Raw genomic sequence first — 17,925 nt, 5'->3', positions numbered from 1 at the left:
ATTCGGCCGCGGCACTCGCCATCCCTCGGGGAGTCGCTGAGTGGCTGCGGCACGGTGATGTCCCGGTGCGGGTAAAGCTGCACCAGCCTTGGGGAGGGGATTGGTTGCTCCCAGGGATGGGGACTCTGGCAAAGAGCAGTGGTGCTGCAAGGCAGGAGTGAGCTGGCCCCAGCCCCGGCGAGCCTGGCTGTGAAAGGCGACCGGGAGGCGCGTGGCCGGTGATTCCTGTCCTAGCAGGCTGATGATCTGGGCGACGGTAGGAATACAACTGGCGCCAGTGGGGTCGCAGCCGGGCTTGCGGGGAGGGGCTGGAATGGAGGGAAATGATTGCTTAGTATAACCTTTGTGAAGGGGAAACTGAGGCACGGGCCGGTGAAGACAGTTTGGACGGAGAGTGGCACGAGTCAGGTCTGCGTGTGCGCACGTCGCTCTGCTACCCGCGCCTCTGCCTTGTGCTGCCGGGCTGCGTGGAATAGGAGTTCCCGTGTGTAGCCACGAGGGGGCAGCCTGGCCGCGCCGTGGCTGCCCGGGGCCCAGCTCCTGGCCCAGGGAGGACTTGGGAAGGAAGGGGGTGCGCCTGTTTTACCCACCAGGGAATGGACGGCCTCGCTGGCGGCCGGGGCTAGCCCGCTAGGTGTGCCTCTCCCCCGCCGATGGCTGCAGAGGTGTGTGCGCTGCAGCAGGTTACCCCGCAAGAGGCTTCCAGTTGGAGCCCAAGCCCCCTGAATTTTACCGGTGCTTGGAAGAGAGCCCTGAGTCTGCGCACAGACCCAGCGGCTGGTTCCCCTCCCCTCAATGTGGCCTTGCTTGTGTCAAGGTTTGTGCAGGCGCCTGCTCAACCCGGGCTTGTGAGTTCGGTCCTTGAGGAGGCTGTTTAGGGACTGGGGCAAATAGATGCCAGGGAGGGTGCTTGGTCCTGCCGAGAGGGCAGGGGACTGGACTAGATGACCTCCCGAGGTCCCTTCCCGCTCTAGGAGGGGTGTAAATAAAGGGGAATAATTCCCTAGATCTGCTGTTATGTACCTACTACTGCACCCCAATATGCCATTAGCCTTCTGGGCTACAAGGGCACCCTGGTGGCTCATATCCAGCCTCTCATCCACTGCAATCCCCAGGTCCTTTTCAGCTGCACTGCTGCTTAGCCAGTCAGTCCCCAGCCTGTAACAAGGCTTGAGATTCTTCCGTCCCACACACAGGACTCTGCACGTCTCCTTGTTGAGCTGCGTCAGATTTCTTTTGGCCCCATCCTCCCCTTTTTCTGGGTTTCCTGGGACCGTATCCCCAACCTCCAGCATTTCGACCTCTCCCCCTAGCTTAGTGTCATCCAAAAACTTGCTCATCCAGGTTCTTAATGAAGATGTTGAACAAAACCAGCCCCAGAACTGACTCGTGTGGGACTCCGCTTGATAGCCAGCTGTCGACCAAACATTGAGCACTTGATCCCTACCTGTCAAGCAAGCCCAACGATCTGTCCACCTTTCAGTCCTTTCACCCATCCCATACTTCTCTGACTTGCAGGGCCAGGATACGGCGGGAGACCATATCAAAGGCTCTGCTAACGTCACGACATGAAAGCTGCAGTGTCTCAGGACCTTGCTGGAGGCTTCTCTGTGGACAGTAACTAACGCTGCTGCAGAATCTGGACCCTTCGGAACCTTCTTGGTGTTCTGCTGGTGTCCGGGTCAGGCTAAAGTGCATTGTGTGTCAGGCTGGTCACAGGAACGGGTCAGATTGTAATTGCAAGGGGCACATCTGTGCCGTGTTCATGAGCGCTTGCTGGGCCAGGGACCCGCTGTCCGTGGCTCTGGTTCCGTGGCCCGGTGGCCATGCCATTGGGAGGGATTGAGCAGAACGTTCTCCCAGGGTCAGATTGAAACCAGCTCCTCCAGGGCTTTGCTGCTGGTCTTTGGAGTCTATTTGGTGTGGTTGTCGAGGTCTGGGGGAGAAGTCTGGGATCCCTGGAGAACATGTAGGCTTAAGGGATTAGGTGCATCTCACATCTGAAGGGCAACAAAAGAGCTGTGGAGTTAACAGCTTAAACAATTTGGCTAACGCCGAGGCGGCCTGGTTCGTGGGCAGGGCTGGCGGGATCGGCTGAGCCCTGCTGGCACGCCCACTGGCAGCCATAGGCGATGGCCTGCACCACTGCTTGGTGTGGGTCCGATCCAGCAATCAAGCCGGGCTCACGGGGGCTGGATTGGAATAGCCTGTTGGCATCTGGTCTCCAGCTCAGCCCCACATGGCCAAGTACCCAAACGGGCATTACCAGGAGGAGGGAGAACAATTTTTCTCCTCCACCTCTGAGGATAGGACGAGGAGCGATGGGCTTAAACTGCAGCCAGGGAGGTTCAGGTTGGACATTAGGAAAAACTCCCTAGCATCTGTATTGATGGCCTGGATGAGGGGTTGGATTGCACCTTCAGCGGCTTTGCAGATGCTACCAAGCTAGGAGTAGAGGCAGATGCTTTGGAGGGTAGAGGGAGGGTCCAGAGTGACTGGATAAGAAATGTGTTGCAGTTCGACAAGGAGAAGTGCAGAGTCCTGCACTTGGGATGGAAGAATCTGAAGCACTGTTACAGGCTGGGGACTGACTGGCTAAGTAGCAGAAAGGGACCTAGGGGTTACAGTGGATGAAAGGCTGGATATGAGCAAACTGTGCCCTTGTAGCCAAGAAGGCCAGTGACGTATTAGGGTGCATTAGGAGGAGGATGGAGAGAAACTGTTCTCAGTGGTGACAAGACGGCAGAACAAGGAGCAACGGTCTGAAGTGACAGAGGAAGAGGAGTTGGTTGGACATTAGAAAAGTCTGTTTCCCCAGGCGGGAGGTGAAGCACTGGGATGTGTTACCTAGAGAGGTGGTGGAATCTCCATCCCTAGAGGTTTTGGAGTCCTGGTTTGACAAGGTCCTGGCTGGGATGACTTGGTGGGGGTTGATCCTACTTGAGGCAGGGGGCTGGACTCTGACCTCCTGAGGTCCCTTCCAGCCCCAGGGTTCTATGATGCTGTGAACTGTCGGGGGGTTAAACACTGGAGTAAATTCCCTGGGGGGGGTTGTGAAGTCTCCATCGCTGGCAATACTTCCGAGCAGGTCAGACACGCACCTCTCAGGGGTGGTCCAGCGGGGCCTCAGGCCTGCTGCCCCCGTATCTATGATGTGTCCTCGGAGGCAGTGATTGGGTTACAGATCCCTTCAGGGTTCCCAGCTGCTGCCTGCTGTGCTGCTGGGGTCTCACACTCTCCCCCCCAACCTCTCAGAGTTCCTCCAAGTGGGGTGAACTCCAGCACGCCCAGCGTTGCAGGGTGACGGCCCCGCTCCTGTGGGACTGTGAGGTAGGGGCTAGGTCCGAGGCCAGCGAGATCTCAGTCAAGCCGGAGAGGAGCGTGGTGCAGGGGAGCTCCTGCGGGGATGCCTGGATGGGGTGAGGACCTAGCGCCCATGGCAGGCAGTAGAGCCCCAGTACTGTGCTTTCCAGTTGCACCGGGGCTGAGCTGGCTTGTGCTTCTCCCGGCGGGTGCTCCACGCTGGTCTGGGCTTGCTGCCACTTGGTGCTTCCCAGAGCAATTCCCTTGCCCCTTCCAGGGCCAGTCTGTGCTGCAGAGCTGCACCCAGCAGGCCAGGCAAGGGCTGCTCAGGGCCCCTTTCTCCTCCCACCGGGCTGCAGAAGAATCTCCAGGAAGATCACTCGTGCTGGCAACATCTCCAGGTCCTGGCTTCCTGGCACCAGCAGCAGGTGTTGCATCGTGCCTCCCCCCAGGCTGGCCACAACATCCCTATCTGCTGCTCCCTTCTCCCAGGTGAGCTCTGCCCACCAGGGCCTCACCCCCACCTTCCTCAGGGTCCGGCTGCCCTGGCTTGGGCAGCCTGCAGGCTTGGCATCATCACTGAGCCTGGCGCTGGCTAGTGCTGGGTCGGCAGAGACGGCCAGGGCAGAGCTGGCTGGGAACATGCTGCCTGCTGCAGCCTAGCACCTGGGGCGCAGAAAGGGCCAAGGGGCTGGCTGTGGAGAGCTGTGTGACTGGAGCAGCTCCTGGGGGGCAGTCACCCCATGCCCTAGGTGCACCATCCCAGCACCCAAGAGATGCCAACAGCTGCCTGGCTGAAAGCTCCATTAAACACCCCTCCACTGCCCTGCTGAGGCCAGGCTGTGGGGTGTGGTCCCCAGGAGTGGGGGTAAAACCGTGGTTCCTCGGCGGTGCACCCTGCAGCAATTGCCCTCTTCTCGTCCTGGGCAGGGAACTCGGACTGCTGGGGAAACGGACAGCAGCAGGGAGCAGCTTGCAGGGACCCCCAGATGGAGATGGAAACAGAGCCCCTGTGTGTAGCCCCGACAGGCAAACTCTGGTGCACGCTCACAGCAGCTTCAGGGCATGGACGTCGCACAGACACACCCACCGGGGCAGGCGTGTGCAGCCCCAGCTGTAGTCACAGGCTGCCTCATGCCCCGGCTTGCACAGCGCCGAGCAGCGCAACGGGGGCCCTCCGTGGGTGGGGAGCTGCTCAGTCCTCGATTAGCCGCTTAGGCAGCCAGGCGCTCAGGGGCTGTGGCTGGACTCCCTGGCTAAGGGCCGGCAGCGGGCAGAGGGGATGTGAGCGTCTGTCCCGCAGCAGATGGGTCCCATGCAGCGCCATGCCCTTGCCAGGTGGTTCTCTCCACGGCACCCAGCAGTGCTCTCTGGACATGCCCACCTGCAGCAGAGGGCTCATGCGAAGCCTGGAGCAGCCGGCAGCCCTGCCAGGGATCTGGTCCAGGAGCTGACCTGCCCAGGGAGCTGCCCTGCAGCCCTGGTTCCTACAGTCAGGTCCTGCTGCTCCCTGGCGACCAGGGCTGAGCCAGTGCCTTGCGCTCTCTGGGGTGGCAGGGCTCCAGCTGTCTGGACCAGGATGTGGTTGTGAGGCTACCTAGCCCCTGCTGCCTAACGGTGGGTCTCTGCTCTGCCAGAGCCCGGCCCCTGGGAGAGAAGAGCCTACTACAGCTGCTAGCCAGGGAGCTACTCCGTTAGCTGCCATGGTGGTTGGATTTAGCTGGGTGCTTGCCAGCCAGGGTTGAGCCACGTGTCTGGCTAACGCCATGGTGAGCAGGGGATGCTGCGTGGCAGCTGATGCAGCTGTGGGACTGCTGGGCAGCAAAAGGAGCATGGGGATAACCCTGGCCTGGCCAAGCTGCTACGCCCTGGCTGGCCATGGAGGGTGCTCCAGCTACCAGTCCACCCATCCACACTCAACAGCCCCCGGGGCCTCTGCCCAGCCGGTTGCGGCCAAGGCCACCTTGGAAGCCTGATCTCCACCGCCAGGAGACCCAGGACAGGCTGGAGCCCCATGCCCTAGCCGCCCTGGCCCACCGCAGGAGCCACTGAGCTGGCTTGCAGGCAGCGGGGGCACGTGGCTGGGGCGGTTGCTGGCCGGGGGAGCCCTAGAGCAGAGGGTTAATAAGCTGTAAGGTGGAGATGGTTTGACTAGATGTGACTTGGCCCCCTCCCCTGCCCCAGAACCACAGCCGGGGTTTAACCCAGCCTGGCCTCTGGGATGTAAGCGTGTCCCTGGTGCATGTGTTTTTTCCTAGGTCCCACTCAGCCCCGAGCAGGGGACGGGGGGGCAAGCCCCCTGCTAGCGCAGTCCCACATGATTCCTTCCAGACCGACGCCCCAGAGCCCTCGTGGCTCCATACGTTTCTCCTTCAGCTTTTTCCCCTGTGCGGGTTGCTGGGTCCAGAGCCCACGGGCCTATCCAGGAATCAGTGGCGTTTGTCCGTGGCCTCGCCAAACTGCTCACCTTCCCGCCACTAGGCTGGGGGCGTCGTTTTTGGCTTCTCCCGGGAAAGGTGGAGGCCAAGGCCAAGAGGCAACAGGACCTGGGCTGCACCTGCTCGGCTGGTGGTCTCAGCCCTGCAGACGGGGCCACCTCCTGAGGTTTGCTTGGGGGGTGAGTGCTTCGTTCCCCGGCAGGACAGCAGGCTCACTCCAGAGCAAGGGAGCTGGGGACAGGCCGGCTCCAGCCTGGCCAGGCTGCAATCTTTCCATTGCACCTTTCAAGGGAATTTAATGCCAGCAAAAAAAGACTGAAAATCATCCTCTGCTTTATCACAGCTACAGCCAGGGGCCTCTGCATGCCGGTTGGCCTAGCCCTGGGACGTGCCTCAGCCCTGAACTGGGGTTCTGGCTTTTGCTGGGCCTTCCGTTGCATTGCCGACGGATCAGGGAGAGCTCCTGGCCCATCCGCCGTCCTTCCCGGAGAGGCTGCTTGGACGGGGAGTCATTTCATAAGCTGCAGCACAGGGAACAGCAGAAGGGAGGTTATCGGTGTCTGAAGACAGAGGTTTGCAGCTCTGTCACCACCGAGGTGATTAGCAAAGCAGGCCCTGGCGTCCCGGGCAGGGGGACAGATAAAGAGGCTGATGGACAGACAGGGGAGAGCAGGCAGGAATGCCATTAGCCCTGGGCCGCAGCAGAGCAGCTGGCAGGAATATACCCCAGGTGCAAGGGCTGAGCTCCCCAGAGAGCTGCGGTGAGGCAGCCATGGAAGTGTCTCTTAGAACAGAGCCGTTGTCTTGTTTTCCTGCATGGGGACGGGTGCGGATTGTGGCCTGCCCTTGGGCCCTGCGGTCGCTCTGCGTCAGTGCAATCCTGGCCATGGCAAACAGCCTGCTTGCCCCCAGGGACCTGGCTAGCTGGGCAGAGGGCACCAAGCGTGAGTCCCACCTGGCTGGGGTGCAGGATTGGTCCCTGCCTGCTCCCCGGCTGGGCGGCTGGCTGCTTCGCAGCCTGTTCCCTCCGGTAATGAAACACGGCAGCTGTGTCCACCTTCCAGCCTGCTGAGCCACCCAGGAGCCGGCTCCCCCCCTGCCCCAGCGTGGGGTGCAGCCAGCCGGCCCTCGGTTTGTCGCCTGCCAACTGAGCCAGCGCCGGCGGGTTGGGCTCGCGGGTGGCCGACTCTGGCAGCGTTCTCTGGCTGGCCGGTTTCGGTGCTTGTCTCGAGGCCCTGCTCCGGGGCGAGGCGGGATTCCGGGCGTTACTTCGGGTTCCAGGGGGACAGGATCAAACCCCCACCCCTCCTTCAGCCCCAGGCCCTGCCCTGCAGGACTGCCGGGGGCTGGTGCTCAGCCTGAGAACAGCATAATGAAGCTGGAATCGGCCAGACCCCCTCCAGGGGTTGCACTGGGCCCCCACCTCCCTCTGACAGCTTTTGTTCTAGTCCCTCCTGCCACAGAGCCTGCCGGACCTCTTCCCAGGCTCCTCTGCCCCCTCACCTTTCTGGCCGGTCCCCACCTGCCCCCGCCTGCTCCTGTGCCCCTGCTGGCCTGCACCCACATAAGTCACAGCAGGTGGCCCACGGCTGGGACGCAGCAGAGGTGAGGTGACGGCCACGGCCCTGGATCTGGAGACAAGCTGGAAAGGGGCAACCCCAGGAGCGGTCTCTAAGCCGAACCCCAAAGCTGGAGCCAACCTGCAGCTGGGCTGGGAGAGGGCTGCAGGGGGTGGGCGGTTTCTGGGTGCAGCAAAGGGAGGGGCACTGCATGGGGAGGGGACGGGGGGGGTCACCCTAGGGTGCCTGGGGCGGGGGTGGGCCTTCGAGGGAGGCCACCCTGCTGCTGTGTCCATTAGCAGCCCTTAGGGAGGGCCGGCCTCGGTCCCGGCCCTGCTGTTTGAAGGTGGAGGTCGTGTTTGCACAGAGCTAAGGACCACTGCAGGCCTGGCCAGGGAGGACGGGGAGAGGGAGGCTGGGCTCAGAGGTGGGGGGGGTCAGGGGCAGGAGGAGGGTGGCTGTGAGGTGTGGGGGCGGGGAGGGGGGCTGGTGCGTGAGCCGTGTTCCTGGCAGGGGCCCACTCCTGAGCCCTGTGCTCCCCGACTCAGCTGTGCCATGCCACAGCGCCTGCCCTCTAAATGGACATGGCAGATGGGAGGCGGGGCAGGCTCAGCGCCAAGGGACTGTCCAAGATCACCCCTCAGGCGAGAGGCAGAGCTGGGCACAGACCCGGGGGCTTCCCAGCCTAAGGCTCTCGCCATTGAACAACACTGGACCAACAATTCCAAGCCTTGCGTGGCAGTGATCCATGGGCTGTGCAGGGCAAGTCCCGGCTGCCGGAGAGAGATGGTGCCACAGTGCCATGGACCAAGCAATGCCACCTTCTGCTCCAGGAGGGGTCCCAGCAGGAGCTCACCTAGGACAGTCGTGTGTGTTCCAGCTGCTCTGAGCACTAGGCCTGCACTTGTAGGAAGAAAAACAGAGTTTCATCTAATCCCAGGACTCCAGGAGCTGGGGCTTGAAGAAAACCAGCCAGCACGAGGCTCGTGCAAGGATGTGTGTGTGGCAAAGGGATGTTACAAAAGTCAAACGTGGGCAGGCAGAATGGCCCCAAACACAATCCCTCCCCCTTGCACCCCACTGTGCAGTGCACCCCAGTCTGTGCAGCAGTAGGGAGAGCCCCATGTTGGCACAGAGCCTGGTCCCCTGTGGAAATCCAGCTTCTCGGACTGATACCTGCTGATTCCCGGTTCTGCTCACTCCCTCTAGCGCACCTGGCCAGGACGCAGGGCGAGATGACCCCGTCTGGCTGTTGGGTTGTGATGTTCTTACAGACCATTGCTCTGGTGCAGTTCTCGTGTGGGTGGGGAAGATGGGTTGTGCACAGGTTTTATTTTTATTAACAGAGCAGAGTAGGGAAGTCCCCTGCGGGGTGTCATTAGCTCATTCGCCTTATGAGACTATTAATCTGATCTCCCGTTACCAGCATCGCCACCTTCCACAAAGTGGACAGTTCTCTGCTTTGTTCTGGCTGAAGGAGATGATAACATGAAAGGCCGCAGAAAGTTGTTCAGCACTCTGAAGTTCTCGCCAACGGTGCCGACCCCACGGACCACATCTCCCTACTTCTCAAGCCACCGCTGAGTCGGAGAACCGTCAGCCAGCCAGAGCAACATGCTCTTGCCATAAGCACACTTGTAGGTCAGGCCATGCACAGATGTCAGACTAGGGTAACCCCACACAGCACAGGGTTCAGCCAGCCACAGCATGTTAGTTGAAGCCTTGTTGAGTTTTACAAATTTGACGCAGGTGAAGTTGCAATACCTTGCAGACCTTCAGGCAAACTCCACGGACACCTACAAAACAAAGCAGCAGAAATGTAGCACTTTAAAGACTAACAAAATGATTTATTTGGTGATGAGCTTTGGTGCGAGAGACCCACTTCATCAGCTCAATCTCATTTCTAAGTACAGAGGCCCAAAAAGAAAAAAATTGCAATTAAAAACTGCCAGATCAACTAGGATAGAAGGAAGGGGGTGAGAGGTGGGGGGATGGTAATTGTCCTGTCTGAGATCATGACGAGCATCAAAGAAAATGAAGCAGTCTTTGTAGTGCGTGAATAGGTGATGTCTCTGCTCATAACGTGTGAGTGTGTCAGATTTGAATATGTACCCTAATTCAGAAGTCTCTCGCTCTAATCTGTTTTTAAATTTTTTTTGCTCTAGGACACAGATTCTCAGGTCTTTAACAGAATGGCCCACTCCATTGAAGTGTTCACGGACCAGCTTATGTGTATGGAGTTTCTTGATGTCTGTTCTGTGTCCATTTATTCTTTGGCGAAGGTTTTGCCCACTCTGTCCAATGTACATAGTGGCAGGGCATTGTTGGCACATAGTAGCATATGTAATGTTGCTGAAAGTGCATGAGAATGGGCCTTTGATCTTGTAACTAACACTGTTAGGTCCAGTGATGGTATCCCCAGAATAATATGTGGGCAAAGTTGGCAGCAGGGTTTGTTGCAGGGAAAAGTTCCAGGATTCGTATTTCTGTGGTGTAGCCTGTGACTGCAGGTGAGAATCTCTCTCAGGTTAGGAGGCTGGCTATAGGAAAGGACAGGCCTGCAACCTAGAGTCTTCTGGAGTACAGCATCCTGACCCAGAATGGACCATCCATTGACACCTCTGACCCTAATCACGGGTCAAGGCCAGTTTCGGCTCAGCGGGTACATAGTAATTGCCAGCTTTGTGTGCCATTTGGGCCGGAGGAATCGCACGTCTATACGTTTGCCTGTGCTCCTGGTGCTAGGCCTCAGCTCTTGCACAGATGCCTTTTCTTTGTCCTTACAAAGCTTCTTTGGAACCAGCAGCCTCTTCCGGCGCTTGGCCCTTTATATCTGCAAAAGCCTTTCATTTTTTCAAAGGGTTTCTGGAACAGATGGCAGCTTCTTTCCTTCCACGCCTGCCATGGTTGGGAGGAACATCTGAGTCCCCCCCTGCAGCAGAGCACACACAGCAGAGCATTGCTTCAGTAGGTGGCTGCATCGGGGTGCGCACAGGAGTGAGGGTGCAGGGGAGGAAGGTGGAGGTGCCCTGAGGGCCCTGATCTGGCAGGGGAGTGACCTGCAGACTGAATAGTCTCCCAGGGGGAGCCGTATCGGTTCATAGCATCACAAAACCGAGCAGTCCTGTAGCACCTTAGAGACTAACAATATATGTACTAGGCCATGAGCTTTCACAGGTGAGATGAAGTCTTACCCCCGAAAGCTCAGGCCCTGATAAATATACAGGAGGGTGGCAACGTTCACCAGGGTTGGGTGTTGCGAACCCTTGCGCATGTTGAATTTCGCAAATATGTGGCTGCCCCGCATGTGGCGAGGGCGTCGCGCACCAGCTCCTGAATCCCCACAAGGGTGGCCACGGCGCTTCCCACCACGGGGGTGGCTGCAGCGCAGGGGAGGCTGCGCCGCTCGCGAGTGATTGAATTTGCCAGTGTTAAATTTGCGCATGTCCCGGCCGCGCTGTATGGTGACGGAGAGGGGGCCGCGTTAGTCGGTGTGCTGGCAAAACAAAAAAGCAGTCCCGTAGCACTTGAAAGGGTAACAAAATAATGTACGAGGTGCTCAGCTTTAGGGGGACAGACCCACTTCTTCAGCTCGTCGCTGTACCAGAACAGACTCCCTATATAAAGCACAGAGCTCCAAAAATTGTTAGCAAGGTTGGCAGATCAGAAGCGCAGAGGGACGGCAGGCGGGGGGTGCAGGGTGGGGAAGGTAAATGTCAGATAAAACAAAATATGGAAAAGAGTCCTTGTAACAGGCCGGGTCATTGCTGTCCTGGTTCAAACCACTGTTAATGTGGCAAAATGAATCTCAATGACAGTTCTGAGCACTCCCTCGGTGGACGGTGCTACAGGCCTGCTTTTCTTTTCCGAGGCCTGAGGCTGTGAGAGGCTTCGCATGGATAGAAGTGGTAAGTGGCGCTGTCCTGGGCCAGGCCCTCTCTTTGCATGGTGCAGGTGCTGCATGGGCTGTCTCCTGATTAGTGCTGGGTGAGAGGCAGTGCTGGGTTGGCTGTTCCCCGTCTCCTGCCCCTGGAGATAGTTTGGTGCCTGGCGCCAGGCTCGGCCAGGGTCTCTGGTGGGCACTTTTCCATGGCACCCCCGTGTTGTCAAGCGACCCAGTCTTCTTCAGATGCTGTCCCAGGAAGGCCTGGTGTAGGGGAGCCAGAGAGGCGCTGGGGAGTGTAGCTGAGGGTCAGATCTGGGTGGGCAGCTGCGGAGCTGTGTGGGGGAAGGAGCCCCACAGAGGGGCTGAGCAGCAGCCAGCCAAACTGGGAGGCTGGGCTGCAGTAGCAGTACAGGGGGCTGCATGCTGGGTCCCAGGGGAGATCAGCTTTCAGAGCACCTCCTTGTGCTGGCCTGTATCCTGTCCCCCTTCCGCTGCCTGCCTCCCCCAGACTCATTGCATCTGAGGACGCGTGTGACCCTGGCGCTGGCGTAACTAGCTCCTTGCTGCCCTGTGGATCGGATTCCTGGCCTTGTGAAGCACATGGTGCCCGCATGGTTGATAGCCAGTGCTCCCCGGAGGATGGGGCTGGCTCAGCACCGCAAGAGGAGGAAGTTGAGCCTGGTGGCGGCTGCCGCATGCAGCAGATCCTGGGTCTGGCACCAGGGTGCTGGGGCTGACTCAGAAGCGTCGGGACCTGCTGTGATCCCCACACATCCTTCTGGCTGGCGGAGCTGTCTTGTGGGATGCTGCTGGCTGAGTAGCTGTGCCAGGGGCTTCCCATCACCTCTGCTGTACCTGGGCGCAGGGCAGAGTTCTTGCTGTCCTGCCCCAGGTGCACTGAGCCCTGTGGCAAGGGAGCCATCAGCCGAAGGCCGGGGTATCCGTTCAGCTGAAATGAGCAGTGCTGTCCACACTACACCTGGCAGAGCTGATGCCACCTGGCGGAGACAGGCAGAGCTGGCGGGGGAACCAGCTGGTTTGTGGAGTCACCCAGAGGCTGCTTTTAGCATCACTCAGCAGACGCTTTTTCAGGCCGTTAGGGTTAGGGTGGGGTTCCAGGCCTTGCCCCTACAACCGCGGGGCAGGAATGTTGTGCTTTGGAGCACGTTTTGCCTGTTGCAGGGGCAAAGTCCCCGACCTGCGGGACGTCACCGGCCTGGGGAGCTGCTCTGGGCGTTACACGAGCCCTTTAGAAGGCGTGGAAAATGGTGCCTCTGCCAGTCGCTCGGAGCCCAGGTTGCTCGTGCCAGCTTCAACGCACTGCCCAGCCAGTGCCCTGTGCGCGCAGGCGTTCCTGGCTTGCCCCAGCAGAGGTTGCATGTGTGCGCCCAGGCGGGAGATCCAAAACGCGGAGAAGACAGTACGAAACCCTGTCCACTCCGACGCCGCTGGGTGCACGCTCCGGGGCCGAGCTGGCCGCTCTGGCTGTAGTTAGGGTGTGGAATTGCTGCTCCCTCCCTGAGTGACAGCTGCCCGCTGAGCAGGGCAGGGATTATTTGAGGTCTAACTCGGGCTGCCGCGTTGCTACCTCAGCACTCCTGGCTTGGTACCGCAAATGAGGCCGGGAGGAGCAGAAACCCGCAGGCGTCGGTGGGCCGGTGGCTCCGGGGGAATGCCAAGCCAATGCCTGTGGCTGGCACAGTGGCGGTGGGTTCCTGGCTGCACGCTGATGGTTGGGTTGGCGCCCGATGCCCCACCAACCTTGAGCGCGAGGCTGGAGATGTGCCGCTGCCCCAATGCCAGAGGGAGGCCGGGCTGCCATCTCCTGCGGGTGCTGGCGCCTTGCTCTGCTGGCATCCAGGGACTTGCTGCAGGCAGGCATGTGATGTGCTTTGTGAGGGGCTGAGCCGGGGTGTCAACCGCGCTGCTGGGCCAGAGGAACCAGAGGCCAGGTGTGGGCCGGAGCCGGTGGGCCCAAACAAGACAGCAGGTGCCAGGAGAACAGAGAAGCCCAGGGCACAAGCAGCTGCTGGCGGACAGTCCAGGAGCCCTCAGCCTGCAGCTGCCAGAAGCTCAGGGCACAAGGAGGGGCCCGCCCTAGGGCAGTGGGACAGGAGGGTGCTGTGGTGTGCACAGCCGTTGGCACAGCTGGGCTCTCAGCCTTCCTGCAACACTGGGGGGACTACGCCAGCATGTGCCAGGGAGGCCCATGCACAGGGGCCATGAGAGAGGGGACCGACTGGCACAGGGGTGGGTGTGCACAGGACATGCCCTGTGACTGGCTGGGCACGTGTGTCCCCTGCCCAGCAATTGGATGCCAGGTGGGTGCAGGCCTTGGACTGCCGGCCTGGGGCTCGCCTGCCTCGTGGGGTGAAGGAGGCAGCTGTGGAGGGGAGCAGGCCAGCGGAACAAGGGGCCAGACACCGGGGCTGAGCTGATAGGGCGGGAGGCTACGGTGGTGGTGCTGGCTGGGGGAGGGGACGGTGCTGGGGTTTCTGGTCCCCAGAGGAAGGGGGTGGGGGTGCAGGGGAGTCCCCTGGCCGAGGCAGGGAGGTCGTGGAACCACCGTGGCAAAGGGCCTGCAGGAGGGTGCTGGGCCCAGCGGCAGGCCCTGGTGCAGGCAGGCATGTGACTGGGGCAGCCCCCTTGGAAGCCAGCACAAGAGCACAGCCAGGTGCAGCCGGGGGCTTTGCATGGGCCGGGTCCTGCCAGGGCTGTGCAGCTGTGCCAGGGCCAGGCACCTCGGCAGCAACAGGTCTGACCTGGTGGCCCACCTGAGCGCTGGGTGGAAGGGAGCAGGCCTGGCTCCTGCCTCAGGGGCTGTCTGCACTGCAGCCGTATGCCACTCGCAGGCACCAGGGCTGCGTGTGTCTCCGGGCTCCCTAGGTGTGTACGCGGGTCAGTAGGTCAAAGCCAGCTCCGGCGCCCCAACACCCGCTGCGCACACACCTCTGGTGCTGCAGTGAGCACTGTGTCCTCTGGGGTGGCGGCTCAGGAGAGACCCAGGAGCCACCCAGCTGATTAGCAGCACCCCCAGCTGGCAGCGTGTGTGGCTCTTGGTGGTACACAGCCACTCAGGCCTCACGCATGTAAGAAAATTTATTCCACCCCGGAGGGAAGAAATTCACGGGATGCTGCCTGTGGGTGGGGGAAGCCCGTTAACAAAGGCGCTGCCCTCGCAGGCGTTCATCGCTTGCCAACCTAGCAGCCGTCTTGGCCCTGTGTTGCAGGAGCCGCTGGGGTGACTTGCCCCAGGTCACACAGTGGGGTTAGGCGTAGAACCCAGGCATCTGTTCCCCACTCTGCAGTAGCCCCGCCAGCGCTACCCACTCCTCCACACTGCTCCCACCTTCCCAGGGCGAGCCACAGCGGAGGTTGTCGGTGTCCACAGGAGCCGGGACCCCCATGCGGGGCTGGACGCAGCCCTTGCCTCGTGGTGGGTGGCTGGCCAAGTGCGGCTGCCTGAGGTGTAACACTTTTACGGCTGTGAGTGGCACTTCATCCTGCATGTCAAGAGCGGGGCCCCCGGAGCTGGCGGAGTCCTGCTGGCCTAGTCTGTCAGCTTGCGGCCGACCCTAACCCCGCGCCGTGGGTCATAAATCTCCCCTGCTCTGGACAGCCTGGTCCCATCGCAGCGCTGCCAGCTGCGCGGCTGCTCTGCGCTCGCGTGTGTGATGCTCTCAGGGCTTGGGGCGTCTGCCCAGGCCTGGCAGAAGGGCAGGCAGAGATCCCTGGGCCGCTGGAGCAGGACTGCAGCAGAAGCTGAGCCACCATTGATATCAGCGTGGCAGGTGTGGGAGAAGGGTGATGGGTTGGTGCCCTGGCATGATTTTGTTTCTGGGGGGGCTATTTTACTGCACAATAGCAGGAAATCGGGTCGTCGGTCCCGGGGGCAGCTGGCTGGCTCCTTGGTGACCCAGAGAGCTGGTGTGGGGAGCTCTCTCAGCTCTGCTCTTTGGATGTGGGGAAAGCTTGTCTCCTGAGTGTGTCTCCTGGCTTCAAGAGCTAGGCCTTGGCCCAAGCAAAGCCTTTGCTCAGAACTGGGTGAAGATCCCTTCCTCCCTCAGTGGCTCAGACCACTGCCAGCTCTCCGGTTGTCCAGGGACTCTTCTGTGTCGCCATCGGCGATCCCTAAGGTGCAGTGCAATTTGAAATACCTTTTGGGAGTCTCCTTGCCAGGCTAAGGAGGGCAACGCACACAGGCCCAAGGCTGTTGGAAAGGGGGGGCCCAAACCCGGGCTGAAGAAGCCCTCTGAGGCCGGGCAGCTCTGGGCCCATTTGCTAACATCACCGATACATCCATGGGTTTGCTCTGTCTACCCTGTCTGCGCCACCCCAGCCATGGGCAAGGGAGACCTCAGTGTCCAGCTACAGCTGTTGGAAGTGGCCTTTTCCTGATGGGTGAAAAGAGGAGACCTGGGGGCGGGGGCATTGTAGCGGTCCATAAATGCAGGCCTGGTGTGGGGGCCGTTATTTACTTGTTCCCAGAACACAAGACCTCGGGGTCGCCCAATGAAGTCAAGGGGCAGCGGGTTTCAAACCAACAAAAAGGGAGTTTTTCTCTGTGGCTGGTGGAATGTTGTGTTGTGTTGTGTTGTGTGTGTGGGAGGGCGTATCTGGTGTGGGAGTGTGGCTGGTGGAATGTTGTGTTGTACTGAGCTGTTAGGGGGAGGGCGTGGCTGGTGGAATGTTGTGTTGTGGGGGCGTGGCTGGTGGAATGTTGTGTTGTGGTGTGGGGGGCGTGGCTGGTGGAATGTTGTGTTGTGTTGTGTTGTGTTGTGTGTGTGTGCGCGTGCGTGTGCGGGAGGGAGGAAGGGAGGAGACCGCCTGGCGTGGCCGGCTGCGTGGGGACGGCCCTCGGGCTGTGGCTCCCGCCCGGCGCGGCCCGCTAGCGCCGCTTGCTGCGAGCGGAGACCCTCGCGGCGGAGCGGGGCGGGCCGGGCCGGGGCAGGCGCCCTGCGGGCCAGGTAACGCCTCGCCCCCCCACGCAACGCAGCGGCCTCGCCCAGGCCCGCGTCCGGCCCGGCTCTGGGGGCGGCGCCCGAGGCAGAAGGGGGAGCCCCGGCGGCCTCTGCGCCCCCCGCCCCGGGACCCCTCCGGGGAGCGCATCGCCTCGGGCTCCCGGGGGCCCGCTCGGCTTTGGGGCTGGCGGCCCCTTCCCCTCTCCCGGGGCCCGGCTCGCCCCGCGCGCTGGAGGTGGGGACCCCGGAGCTCCCGCAGGCGGCGGGGGGGCGACTTCCCGGCGGCTTTGTCCTCCGCCCCGCGCCCGCCTCCGGGGCTTCTCCGGCTCGGGGCCGCGGGCAGGGTCCGGCCGCAACCACCGTCTGCCGGGGGCGCACGCGAGGAAGGGGCCGCCTGCGATGGAGTGTGTGAGTGTGAGTGAGAGAGAAACAGAGAGAGAGATTGGCACTGTGTGTGTGTGTGTGTGTGTGTGAGGCTCTGTGTGTGTGTGTGTGTGTGTGTGTGTGAGAGAGAGAGTCAGTCAGGCTCTGGGTGAGTGTGTCGGGCTGTGTGTGTGAGCGTGAGACAGAGTCAGGCTGTGTGTGTGTGAATCAGGCTGTGTGTTTGAGTGAGTGTGTGCGTCGGGCTGTGTGAGTGTGTGTGTGAGTGTGAGAGAGAGTCAGGCTGTGTGTGTGTGAATCAGGCTGTGTGTTTGAGTGAGTGTGTGCGTCGGGCTGTGTGTGTGTGAGTGTGAGAGAGAGTCAGGCTGTGTGTGTGAGTGTGTGTGTGTGAGAGAAAGACAGTCAGGCTCTGTGTGTGTCAGGCTCTGTGTGTGTGTGTCGGGCTGTGTGTGTGAGCGTGAGAGAGAGTCAGGCTGTGTGTTTGAGTGAGTGTGTGTGTCGGGCTGTGTGTGTGTGAGTGTGAGAGAGAGTCAGGCTGTGTGTGTGTGAATCAGGCTGTGTGTTTGAGTGAGTGTGTGTGTCGGGCTGTGTGTGTGTGAGTGTGAGAGGGAGTCAGGCTGTGTGTGTGTGAGTCAGGCTGTGTGTTTGAGTGAGTGTGTGTGTCGGGCTGTGTGTGTGTGAGTGTGAGAGAGAGTCAGGCTGTGTGTGTGTGAGTCAGGCTGTGTGTTTGAGTGAGTGTGTGTGTCGGGCTGTGTGTGTGTCTGGGAGAGACAGAGAGAGAGAGTCAGGCTGTGGGGGGGCGGGCTGTGTGTGTGAGACAGGCGGAGCAGCTCGCGCGGCTGCGGTGCCCCCGGGGCTGTGACCGAAGCGGCCGGTAGCACCTCGGTCCCCAGCCCCGAGCGGGGAGCAGCCGGGCCGGGCTGGCTGCGCGGCGGCGGGACGCTGCAGTGGTTGGGCTGGGGGAGGCCAGACCCACCGGGGCCCCGTTCCGCCTGCACACGCGGCTCTCCCCGCACGCAGCGCTGGGGTCCGGCGCAGGACGCGGGGAGGGGGCCCCGTCCCGGCCCTTAGTCCGTCCGCCCCTCCGGGCTCCCCCTTGAGCTTCCGCACCGCAGCTCTGGGCTGCCCGGTTCTGAGCCCCCCCAGGGCATCTGCCGCTCGGGAGCCCCCTCTCCCCGCCTGCGCCGGCGGGGGGGAGGGGTCCTAGCGCCCGTCCTGGGGGCAAAGCCTCCGGGGACCCGAGGGGGGCAGCGCAGAGGCCAAGGCCAAGGCCAGGGCCGGGGTGTATGGGGCGGGCGGCAGCGCCCCCCCCCCCACAGAGTGGCTCTGCCTGCGCCGGACACACACACGGTGGCTCTGCCTGCGCCGGGGCCGGGCCTTATCAGCGGGGCGGGGGG

The 17,925-nt window shown here is 61.4% G+C and overlaps 1 pseudogene; it reads right to left on the bottom strand.

Annotated features, from left to right (window-relative positions):
* Positions 1-8,678: 8,678 nt before the first annotated feature.
* Positions 8,679-10,205, bottom strand: LOC142015960 (large ribosomal subunit protein uL30-like; annotated as a pseudogene).
* Positions 10,206-17,925: the final 7,720 nt, after the last annotated feature.

This window comes from Carettochelys insculpta, chromosome 7 (assembly GCF_033958435.1).
Source record: "Carettochelys insculpta isolate YL-2023 chromosome 7, ASM3395843v1, whole genome shotgun sequence".
Taxonomy (NCBI): domain Eukaryota; kingdom Metazoa; phylum Chordata; order Testudines; family Carettochelyidae; genus Carettochelys; species Carettochelys insculpta.
This window is presented reverse-complemented; position numbering and strand designations above follow the sequence as displayed.